Source organism: Triticum aestivum, chromosome 7A (assembly GCF_018294505.1).
Source record: "Triticum aestivum cultivar Chinese Spring chromosome 7A, IWGSC CS RefSeq v2.1, whole genome shotgun sequence".
Taxonomy (NCBI): domain Eukaryota; kingdom Viridiplantae; phylum Streptophyta; class Magnoliopsida; order Poales; family Poaceae; genus Triticum; species Triticum aestivum.
In genome coordinates this window covers 732,807,667-732,818,690 of record NC_057812.1, presented here as the reverse complement: position 1 = coordinate 732,818,690, position 11,024 = coordinate 732,807,667, and the positions used below count along the sequence as shown (strand labels likewise).

The 11,024-nt window shown below is 42.9% G+C and overlaps 2 pseudogenes; both read left to right on the top strand.

Annotated features, from left to right (window-relative positions):
* The first annotated feature begins 491 nt into the window (after positions 1–491).
* LOC123153918 (histidine-containing phosphotransfer protein 2-like) lies at positions 492–1,128 on the top strand (annotated as a pseudogene).
* Positions 1,129–7,580: 6,452 nt separating this feature from the next.
* LOC123153916 (uncharacterized) overlaps positions 7,581–11,024 on the top strand; it is a 117,184-nt pseudogene continuing 113,740 nt past the window's right edge.

The window sequence follows — 11,024 nt, the reverse complement described above, 5'->3', positions numbered from 1 at the left end:
TACTCCTTCGTATACGCGAGAGAAGCAAAGCGAAGCAATTGAATGGAAGGCCGTTGGCTCTAGCGAAAGAGCATTGTGGAGTTTTTTCTTCTATTATTAGCTGGAACAAATTCAATCCATTACTGAACTGAACTCGCTTGTTGTAGAGCGAAGCAAACATGAGTTGGATATACAATTACGTTCCGTCTCTTCTTTGTCCTCTTGTCCTCAAACACGCGCGCGTTGCATCGATTATTAAATGTAACCGACGGATTATTAAACCAACTAAGATTAAACGGCTGGTTTCCATCATCCTTCTGGATGCCCTCGATCAATCCATAAGACAATCTCAGCCAGCAACCACTAAACTTCTTGTTTGTATTCATACATCTCGAGGTTTTTTACTTTGAAGAGAGATGCCCACTGTCAATGGCCAGCGGAGCAACCATCCGACGATCCTTGACCGAGCACCCATCTAGCTGCCTCCGACGTCGACAACGTCTAGCTCCTTAATGGCTCCCGGCCAAACCACTAGTAGACTGTTAATGGGGGGCACTCCCAGCCACACGTCTTCGCGTGGACAGCCTCATCCGTCCGGGTATATAAGGGGCTCCGTCCCCAAGCCTCCTCCACTCTTCATCGAGAACATCACCGGAGCCACCACAGCTTCGGATCCCTCCAGCACCTGCTCCTTTCCCCCAATCAATCGCCACGGCGGCTGCCGTGCTCAGGGCCCAGTTGAAGACCCTTGTCACATGCATGCTCGCCACGGTCATTCCACCGTCAACCCCCTACTAAACCTGTGTGGTTGCTGGCTGACTATGCCTTTAGCTTCTCATGAAATGGTCCATCTAGGGTATGGTTGATGAGTATTTCCAGTACTTGCAGTCGATGGACGAGGATGGCAGCTCAGGCCCAGGCTTGGTCCCTGAGGTCATCAACCTCTTTATCGCCAACACCAACAGGATCCTCAACGACATCGCCGGCCTGCTGTCCGCCCCCAAGACCCCCTTCTTTCCATCTGCTTTCGTCATGTCATCTTGGGTACTTATTTCGTCTGCTCTGCTTTCCATACCCAGGAACCAGCCCATGGACTTCAACAAGGTCGACGACCTGGTGCATCAGCTCAAGGGGTGCAGCTGCAGGTGATGATGCTAAAACATTTCTTTGTCGAACCCATTTATAACTGTATGTTGTTCTCAACCGCATCCAAGGAAAGTGAGAGCACCAGTGCCAAGTCTAGGACTTGAACCCTCATGGGATGGGCTGGGTAATACCACTATTTTCCTAACCATCCAACCACATGTTGGTTAGCGTATACATGTTCTAATATGGTGCTATGTTGATTGATCACTAGACTATGCGTGGTCAGGCTCAAACCAAAATGTTAAACTGGAAATTTGATTTATAATTGTTTGTTTGTTAACTTACAATCATATCTAATGGCTATAAAAATTTGGTTTATTAATTTTACGGTCATATGTTTCTAATTATTGTGGTAATTTTTAGTCTATTTATCTTTTTTGGGAAACCTGACAAATACTTTGATATATAATAGAAGATAGATGTGGCTCCTTTCAAAATCAATGTGCTCCCTTGGGGTATCAATGTGTTGCCTTGCTAATAATTCTCGCCTAGCGCGAGGCACTACTGGGCCGATCCAATATTATAGCTATGTGGTAGTTTTTTTTATGTTTATACCTTTTTCACTATTTTTCATCGGTTTTCTTCTGTCTTTCCTTGGTTTTCGTTTTTTCCTCTTTCCTTACCATTTTTTATTCAGTTTCTTTGTCTTTTCTTCTGTTTTTCTGAGGTTTCTTATTTTATTTTCTATTATTTTTTCTATGCACATTGTACACTTTTGAAGCACATTACAAACATTTTTAAACATGTTTAACATTTTGAAAATATATGTTTCGGTGTCTAGTATTTTTCATAAACATTGTGTATTTTTTATACATCTAAAATATATTTTGAATATATATTTAATATTTTCAATACTTGACTAGTAATTGTCCAAATACGTGTTTTGAACATTTTCCCAAAATACAAGTTTTCAACATTTTGTATGGTACGAAACATTTTGTTTGGATTACACAAAAAAATTATAATGTCAAACATTTTCGAAAAATGTCACGTACATTTTCTTGAAATGCATGAAAACAGTAAATGTTACTCGCTGTTTTTTTGAACGGTACAAATATTTTCTAAGAGTGGAGAAAACTTTGTTTATTGACCCAATTTTAAAGGTGCAATGAACACTTTTCAAAAATTAACCAATTTGTATTCTTATAATACAAGTATTTACTTTTTTAATATAAACAAAATAAAATGGGAAAAAGCACATGTGTGACATCACGTCTACTTGCTCCCTTTAGGTGAGCTCGTCTACCGTCTCGACATGCTCATCCACTTTACTGTCCCAGCTCTTGCCCTGCCTCCTGGATACCGGATTCAGCTTGCTCGCCTGCCGCCATATACTGGAACTTCGTGCGATGGCCGCCAGCTCTAACTCCCTTCCTAGCCTAGCCTGGATACCGGAACTTCGTGCGATGGCCCCGACACGACTGGACCCTCTGCCCAGGCATCGCCTCACTCACTCAACTGAGCCATTGCTCTGCCTCGAGCAAGCGCCTTCTCCACCACCTTCTACCCCATTGGAGGTGAGCACTGTCGCAACCCGGACTGGCCATTGTTGTCTCTCTCTTCTCGGGTGTGTCATTTTGATTTTCTCTCTCCACCTTCAGGTAGCGGTCAAGCTAGTCAATTACAAGCGAAATAACATGCTCATGATGCGAACATAGCTCGCTGCCATCGCGAGGACCCTCCGAGGGTCTCGCCTTCTGAGTCCAGTTTCTGTTAAGCTAGCATTGTATGTGGCTTTAGTTTAGTCGGCACTCTGTTTTCACTAGAGTATTTGGCTTTAGTTCAGTGTATAATTTGGTTTAGCAGTCACTTCCGTTTTCACTAGTGAATACCAAGTCTAGATCTGGTTGCATCCACTTTGTCCACACCTTCATCACTTGCACTTGTCAATGTATAATAAAGATCCATGCATGTAAACATACTTTTCATTTATGCTTAGGAAAATAGCTAATTCCTAAACGCATATGAAGCAAAACATGATGGAGTTGTACCAAATCTAATAATAGATATTAGTTACCATCTCGTGTTGGAAATCGCCCAACAGAAGCACCAAGAAATGTTTACTTTCATTCTCCGAATTTTTGTACTTGTATTCAACGTGCGGTGTGGACCTTCCACAAGACCTGAGACATCATTTTAGCCTGGTCAACTACAGCAATTAGAAGTGGAATGTGAAGACATGAAGATATTTCATAGACGACATGATGGATCAATAGAGTAAGAGAGCAAAGCAACACACCAACCAATCGACGTAGATTAGTGGCCAAGATCACACTCGAATCTAAGGGTGGGGAAGTCCAAGATGAAACTATGGCCGAGATCACACGGTAAAATGAAGACTTAGAACTCTCTCGTCATTTGAAAATATTCCTGTTTGAATAATTGTATTTATAGCATCATCAAAAATACTGATTAATGTAAAACTTATGCTTTCTTTCACCTTACTTGCCTCTCTTCTTGATTCAAGCCGTTGTTGGACTGAATCTTCTCGTGTCTTTCCAACCGAGCGGACTCGACGGAGCACTATGATGCCGGCGAGGAGTGGCGCGGCCCTGCCCGAGGAGGTCGTTGAAAAAAATACTCATCAGGATTCCGCCGAAGGACGTTGGCCGCTGTCGTGCCATCACCATGTCATGACGAAGTGTGAAATCCACACCCGCATTCTTGCATGAGCACCGCTGGCGCCAGCCGTCGCTAACCATTATCGATGGCCATGGGCGGCACACCACCCTTGAATGGTGCAAACATCTTCTAAGAGTAGAGCAAACTTTGTTTATTGAACAATTTTCAAATGTGCAATGAGCACTTTTAAAAAATTGACCAAAATATATTTCAAAATACAAGTATTTAGTATTTTTCTAAAATAAAAAAAATAAAAAAAATGTGTGATGTCACGTCCACTTGCTCCCTACATGTGAGCTCAGCTTCCGTCTTGACATGCCCATCCACCTTGACGATGCGGCTCTTGCCCTACCTCCGCATACCGGATTGAGCTTGCTTACCTCCCTCCACACACTAGAACTTTGTTGTATAGCCTCGAGCTCCAGCTCTCCTCCTAGCCTAGTCGCGGAAGAGCTTGACCCCGACACGGCTTGACCCTCCACCCTGGCGTTGCCTCACTCACTCAACCGAGCCGCTGCTCTGACGAGCGCCTTCTCCACCACGTTCTCCCCCAATGGTGGTGAGCACTATCGCCGCCAGAACTGGCCGTTGTTGTCTCTCTCTATCTCCCTCTCCTAGGGTGCGTTCTCTTGATTTACTCTCTCCACCTTCAGCTAACGCTCAAGCTAGTTAATTGCAAGCGACAGAACATGCTCATGATGTGCACATAACTCGCTACCGTCGCAGGACCTTCCGAGGGTCTCGGTTTCCAAGTCTATTTTTTGTTGAGCTAGCACTGTATATGGCTTTAGTTTAGCCGTCACTCTATCTTCACTAGTGTATTCGGCTTCAGTTCAGTGTATAAATCTGTTTACCCGTCAGTTCTGTTTTCACTAGCGAACACCAAGTCTTGAGTTGGTTGCATCCACTCTCTTCACGTCCTACACACATTCATCATTTGAAATTTTCAATCTATAATCAAGACCCATGTAAATTTACTTGACATTGCTGATCAATGCAAAACTTATGCTTTCTGTCAATTTGCTTGCTTCTCTTCTTGATACAAGTTGTTATTGGAGTAAATCTTGGTGTGTCTTTCTAACCGACTGAGTCGATGGCGCACTACAATACCATGCAGGAGAGGCATGACCTTGCTCGAGGACTTGCTCAAGGACATCATTGACAAGATACTCATCAGGTTGCCACCCAAGGAGGTCGGTTGCTGTCGTGTCGTCGCCATGTCACGGGGCAAATTGACATCCAAGCCAGCGCTTGAGCTTTCTTCCTTAGGATCAGTAGCAGATAACCTTCTGAGGACCTTTCCTTCGCGTGCTCGTTCCGATAAATGATGCGATCGTTGATGCACGCATAGTATCTAATGTGCGGCAAATCAAAAGGGCACACGATTTTCTTGGCCTAAATACTACTAGGCACAAGTCTCCCGTGGAAGCACTTTCTGTAGATACTTCATTTTTTTAAAACATATGAACTTTCTGTAGATACTTCATTTTTTAAACATGTGAACTTTCTGTAGACATAAGTTCTGGACATTTCTTTTTAACATGTGAACGATATTTTTAAGTGGAACGTGCACTGTTTTTAATGGTACGAAACATTTTGTTTTGGATTACACAAAAAATAATGTAATGTCGAACATTTTCCGAAAAAGTCACGTACATTTTCTTTAAATGCGTGGAAAAAATTAAATGTCACTTACTGTTTTTCTGAATGGTGCAAACATTTTCTAAGAGTTGAGCAAACTTTCTTTATTGAACAATTTTCAAATGTGCGATGAACAATTTTAACAAATTAACCAAATTATATTTCCATAATACAAGTATTAGTATTTTTAACACATGTGTAACGTCGCGGCTACTTGCTCCCACCATTGGACTTATAAATATTCCTACAACAACTGATGTATAAACTAGTATGTGATGGCAACTCCCTCTTCTTAATGTGCATGCACTTCAAACTCATAATTAATTAAGCATTGATGATTTTCCATACACAATGTTAGCCAGCCGTCACTAAACTTGTTCTTCGTGAACATACATCTCCAGGTTTTTAGAGATGCCGGTCGTCAATGGCCAGTGGAGGACCCATCGAACGAGTGGTCAGAGCCTTGAACCGTGGCTCATCTGGCTGCATCCGGCGTCGTCAACCTTTAGTTGTTAATGGTTCCCGGCTGAGCCAGGACGTCTCCACAAGGCTGACTTAGACGCGAGAAAACAATCCAACGAACTACTCCTTCGTTTACACGAGAGAGGCGAAGCGAAGCAATCGAACGGAATGCCGTTGGCTCTGGCGAACGAGCATTGTGGAGTTTTTTTATTCTATTATTAGCCGGAACAAATTCATTCCATTACTGAACTGAACTCGCTTGTTGTAGAGCAAAGCGAACATGAGTTGGATATACAATTATGTTCCGTCTCTTCTTTGTCCTCTTGTCCTCAAACACACACGCATCGCGTCGATTATTAAATGCAACTGACGTCAAGGTCCCTTTGAAGATCAAAGTGTTTATGTGGTTTGTTCATAAACAAGTAATTTTAACAAAGGACAATCTAGTTAAGCGAAACTGGACAGACTCTACTAGGTGTAGCTTCTGTGATCGGGAAGAGACTATCAAGCACCTCTTCTTTGACTGCCCGTTGGCACGAGGGTTGTGGCGCTATGTGCAAATTGCCTTTACGTTACTCCTCTAAATTCGGTCAACACGTTATTCGGGACGTGGCTTGCTGGGATAGAGCCAGAAACAGCTAGACACATTCGTGTAGGAGTTTGTGCGTTGTTATGGGCAATTTGGAATTGCAGAAATAATTTGGCATTTAAAAGAACACCAACCATTCATTTTTTGCAGGTTTTATTCCGGGCTACTGCTTTGATCCGTATGTGGTCCTTACTCACTCCGACGGAGGCCAGGGAGCGTTGGGTTACTGGATCTGTCCGGTGGAAGATGGTAGCGCGGGATATCTTCAACCGGTTTGGATGGCGGTCATGTAATAGGATAGGCGATTAGTTTACCTATCTGTTATTTTGCCAGCCGGTTGTGGTTTATTAGGTTTTCTGTTTTGGCGTTGACGCTCTATGTGAGCTAGCCGATCTTTTTGGTTCGCAGACTTAAAGACCTTGTTGAACCTTTTTACTTGCTAATAAATGTGGCCGTATGCATCGTTCTGATGCAGAGGCCGGGGAGTCCCCCTTTTCGAAAAAAATTAAATGCAACTGACAAATTATTAAACCAACTACGATTAAACGGCTAGTTTCCATCATCCTTCTGGATGCCCCTCGATCAATCCATAAGACAAGCTCAGCCAGCCACCACTAAACTTCTTGTTGGTATTCATACATCTCGAGGTTTTTACTTTTTAGAGAGATGCCGACTGTCAATGGCCAGTGGTGCAACCATCCAACGAGCCTTGACAGAGCGCCCATGTATCTGCATCCGGCGTCAACAACATCTAACTCCTTAATGTCTCCCGGCCGAGCCACTAGTACACTGTTAATGGGGGGCACTCCCAGCCACACGTCTTCGCGCGGATAGCCTCATCCATCCGGGCATATAAGGGTCTCCATCCCCAAGCCTCCTCCACTCTTCATCGACAACACCGCCGCAGCCACAACAGCTTCGGATCCCTCCAGCACCTGCTCCTCTCCCCCAATCGATCGCCATGGCGGCTGCCGCGCTTAGGGCCCAGTTGAACAACCTTGTCCCATCCATGTTTGCCATGGCCATTCCACCCTCAACCCCCTACTAAACCCGTGTGGTTGCTGGCTGACTATCACTTTAGCTTCTCATGAACTGATCCATTTAGGATATGGTGGATGAGTATTTCCAGTGCTTGCAGTCGATGGACGAGGATGGCTGCTCAGGCCCAGCCTTGGTCCCTAAGGTCATCAACCTCTTCATCGCCAACACCAACAGAATCCTCAACGACATCGTCGGCTTGTTGTCCGCCCCCAAGACCCCCTTCTTTTCATCTGCTTTCGTCATGTCATCTTGGGTACTTATTTCGTCCGCTCTGCTTTGAGATACCCAGGAAGCAGCCCGTGAACTTCAACAAGGTCAACAACCTGGTGCATCAACTCAAGGGGTGCAGCTGCAGGCGATGATGCTAAGACATTTCTTTGTCCAACCCATTTATAATTGTATGTTGTTCCCAGCCGCATCCAAGGAAAGTGAGAACACCAGCGCCAAGTCTAGGACTTGAACCCTCATGGGATGGGATGGGGAATACCACTATTCTCCTAACCATCCAACCACATGTTGGTTAGCGTATACATGTTCTAATATGGTGCTATGTTGATTGATCACTAGAGAATGCGTGGTCAGGCTCAAACCAAAATGTTAAACTGCAAATTTGATTTATAACTGTATGTTGTTTAACTTACAATCATATCTAATGGATATAAAAAATTGGTTTATTAATTTGATGGTCATATATTTCTAATTATTGTGGTAATTTTTAGTCTATTTATCTTTTTTTGGGAAACCCGTCAAATACATTAATAAATAATAGAACAGAGATGTGGCTCCTTTCGAAATCAATTTGCTCCCTTTTTTAGGGGTAATTTTCCATATATTTAAGATTTTCAATACTTGACTAGTAATTTTCCAAATACGTGTTTTGAACATTTTCGAATATATGATTAACTAATTTTCATGTAGATGTTTTGATGTATACTTTTTCTTACACATTGTATATCTTTTACATTGAAAATACTTTTGTGTGTGTGTGTGTGTGTGTGTGTGTGTGTGTGTGTGTGTGTGTGTGTGTGTGTGTGTGTGTGTGTGTGTGTGTGTGTGTTAAAAGATTAATATACGATTAACGTTTTCTCAAAATACAAGTTCTGAACATTTTGTACGGTACGAAACATTTTGTTTGGATTACACAAAAAATATAATGTCAAACATTTTCCAAAAATGTCACATACATTTTCTTGACATGCATGCAAAAACTAAATGTCACTTGCAGTTTTTATGAACGGTACAAACATTTTCTAAGAGTGGAGCAACCTTTGTTTATTTACTATTTCTTTAATATAAACAAAATAAAAAGGAAAAAGCACATGTGTGATATCATGTCTACTTGCTCCCTTTAGGTGAGCTCATCTACCGTCTTGGCATGCCCATCCACCTTTGCTGTCTCAGCTCCTGCCCTGCCTCCTGGATACCAGATTCAGTTTGCTCGTCTGCCGCCAGACATTGGAACTTCGTACGATGGCCTCCAGCTCCAACTCTCTTCCTGGCCTAGACACGGATGAGCACGGCCCCGACACGGCTGGACCCTCCGCCCTGGCGTCGCCTCACAGTCACTCACTCAACCGAGCCAATGCTCTTTCTATCTCTAGCAAGCACGTTCTCCACGACCTTCTACACCAATGGAGGTGAGCATTTTTGCAACCCAAATTGGCCGTTGTTGTCTCTCTCTTCTTTGGTGCGTCCTTTTGATTTTCTCTCTCCACCTTCGGCTAGTGGTCAAGCTAGTCAATTACAAGCGAAATAACATTCTCATGATGCGCACATAGCTCGCTATACCATCGCGAGGACCCTCCGACGGTCTCGCCTTCCGACTCCAGTTTCTGTTAAGCTAGCATTGTATGTGGCTTTAGTTTAGCCGGCATCTGTTTTCACTAGAGTATTTGGCTTTAGTTCAGTGTATAATTCGGTTTAGCAGTCAATTCCGTTTTCACTAGTGAATACCAAGTCTAGATCTGGTTGCCTCCACTCTGTCCACGTCCTACAAATGTTCATCATTTGAAGTTTTCAATTTATAATAAACACCCATGTAAATGTACTTGCCATTAGTTTTGTTTGCTTCTCTTCTTGATTAAAGTTGTTATTGGACTAAAGCTTGCCATGTCTTTTCAATCGACCGAAGTCGTCGATGCACTATGAAGTTGGGTAGGAGATGTGTGACCCTGCTCGAGGACCTACCTGAGGAGATCATTGACATGATACTCATCTGGTTGCCACCCAAGGAGGTCGGCCGCTGCCGTGTCGTCACCATGTCATTGCCCAGCATGACACCCACACCCACATTCTTTCTTGAGCACCGCCACCGCCAAGTCATCGCTCCCCATCGTCGACTGCCACACGGGGCCGCCAAGCTCATCGTCTTTGTGACGCCGGTGCCGATCAGCATCTCTGGCCTTTCCTACAATGGTTTCCTACAAAAGTTGTTCGACACGAAGGGGACACTTGCTTTATGGGGTGGCTCGACTCCAAGCTAACTTCTATCAATGTCCGGGTAATGCAGGATTACAAGGCTAAAATACGGGCCTTCAAGTACCGGATTGGCCTGTCGATGGTGGAGGCATCAAAGACAACTTTATTCAGCTTCCTCCAAAAAGAAAAGGATAAGATCCTTGGAGCCCACGGTGCACAGCTGTTGAATAACATGGTTGTGCTAATCAGTAGTCGTTTTCAACAGAAAAAACACGTGCTACCCTATGGTATTGTGTACAATGAATGTGTCAGTATTGCATGTTGCTTACTCACCGCACCCTCTCCGAAATCCTAGCTCCAATTCTAGGCCATGAGATGCACAAAGATCAGGGACATCAAGTTTCTGCTCGCGAGCTCAGATGCATCCTCGTGAACAGTAAAATAAGAAAAGCAGTATACAAACTTTTTAAAATCTGATTTTTTAATGCGAACAAACATTAACAATTCTGAACATGCGTGCAAATTTCCATGAATAAAAAACATGTAAAACTACTTCCGTAGAAAAAAAACAAAATTGATGCTCTATGAGTTGTTTCGTCATAACAATTTGCACACATGTGGAGAATTCATCAATGTTTGTTCCAAGATAATCAGTTTTTTTATATCATTTACTATTTTTTACTGTTCATGAGTGTGCGTATGAGCTCTCGAGAAGAATCCATAGCCTCCAATCTCCATAGGGCATGTCTGAGAATGTTGGTGACTTTTGTTTTGCTTTTGCCTTGACACGCCTTTTGTTCATAGCTCTTTTTATGTGTAATGTACATTGTTTCTAAACTGCATGAAACATTTTTCCGAATTATGCACACATTGTTTACATTGTATAATTTTTTTTCAAAATGCCACGTACATTTTTGGAAACGAGTGAATAGCTTCGAAATGACACATACTTCTTATCGAATGGTACTCCCTCCGTTTCTTTTTAGTTTGCATATAAGATTTGGTCAAAGTCAAACTACACAAAGTTTGAGCAAATTTATATAAAAAAGTATCAACATCGACAATACTAAAACTATGTGGTATGAAAATCCATTTCATGATGCATCTAATATATTGGTTTCATACT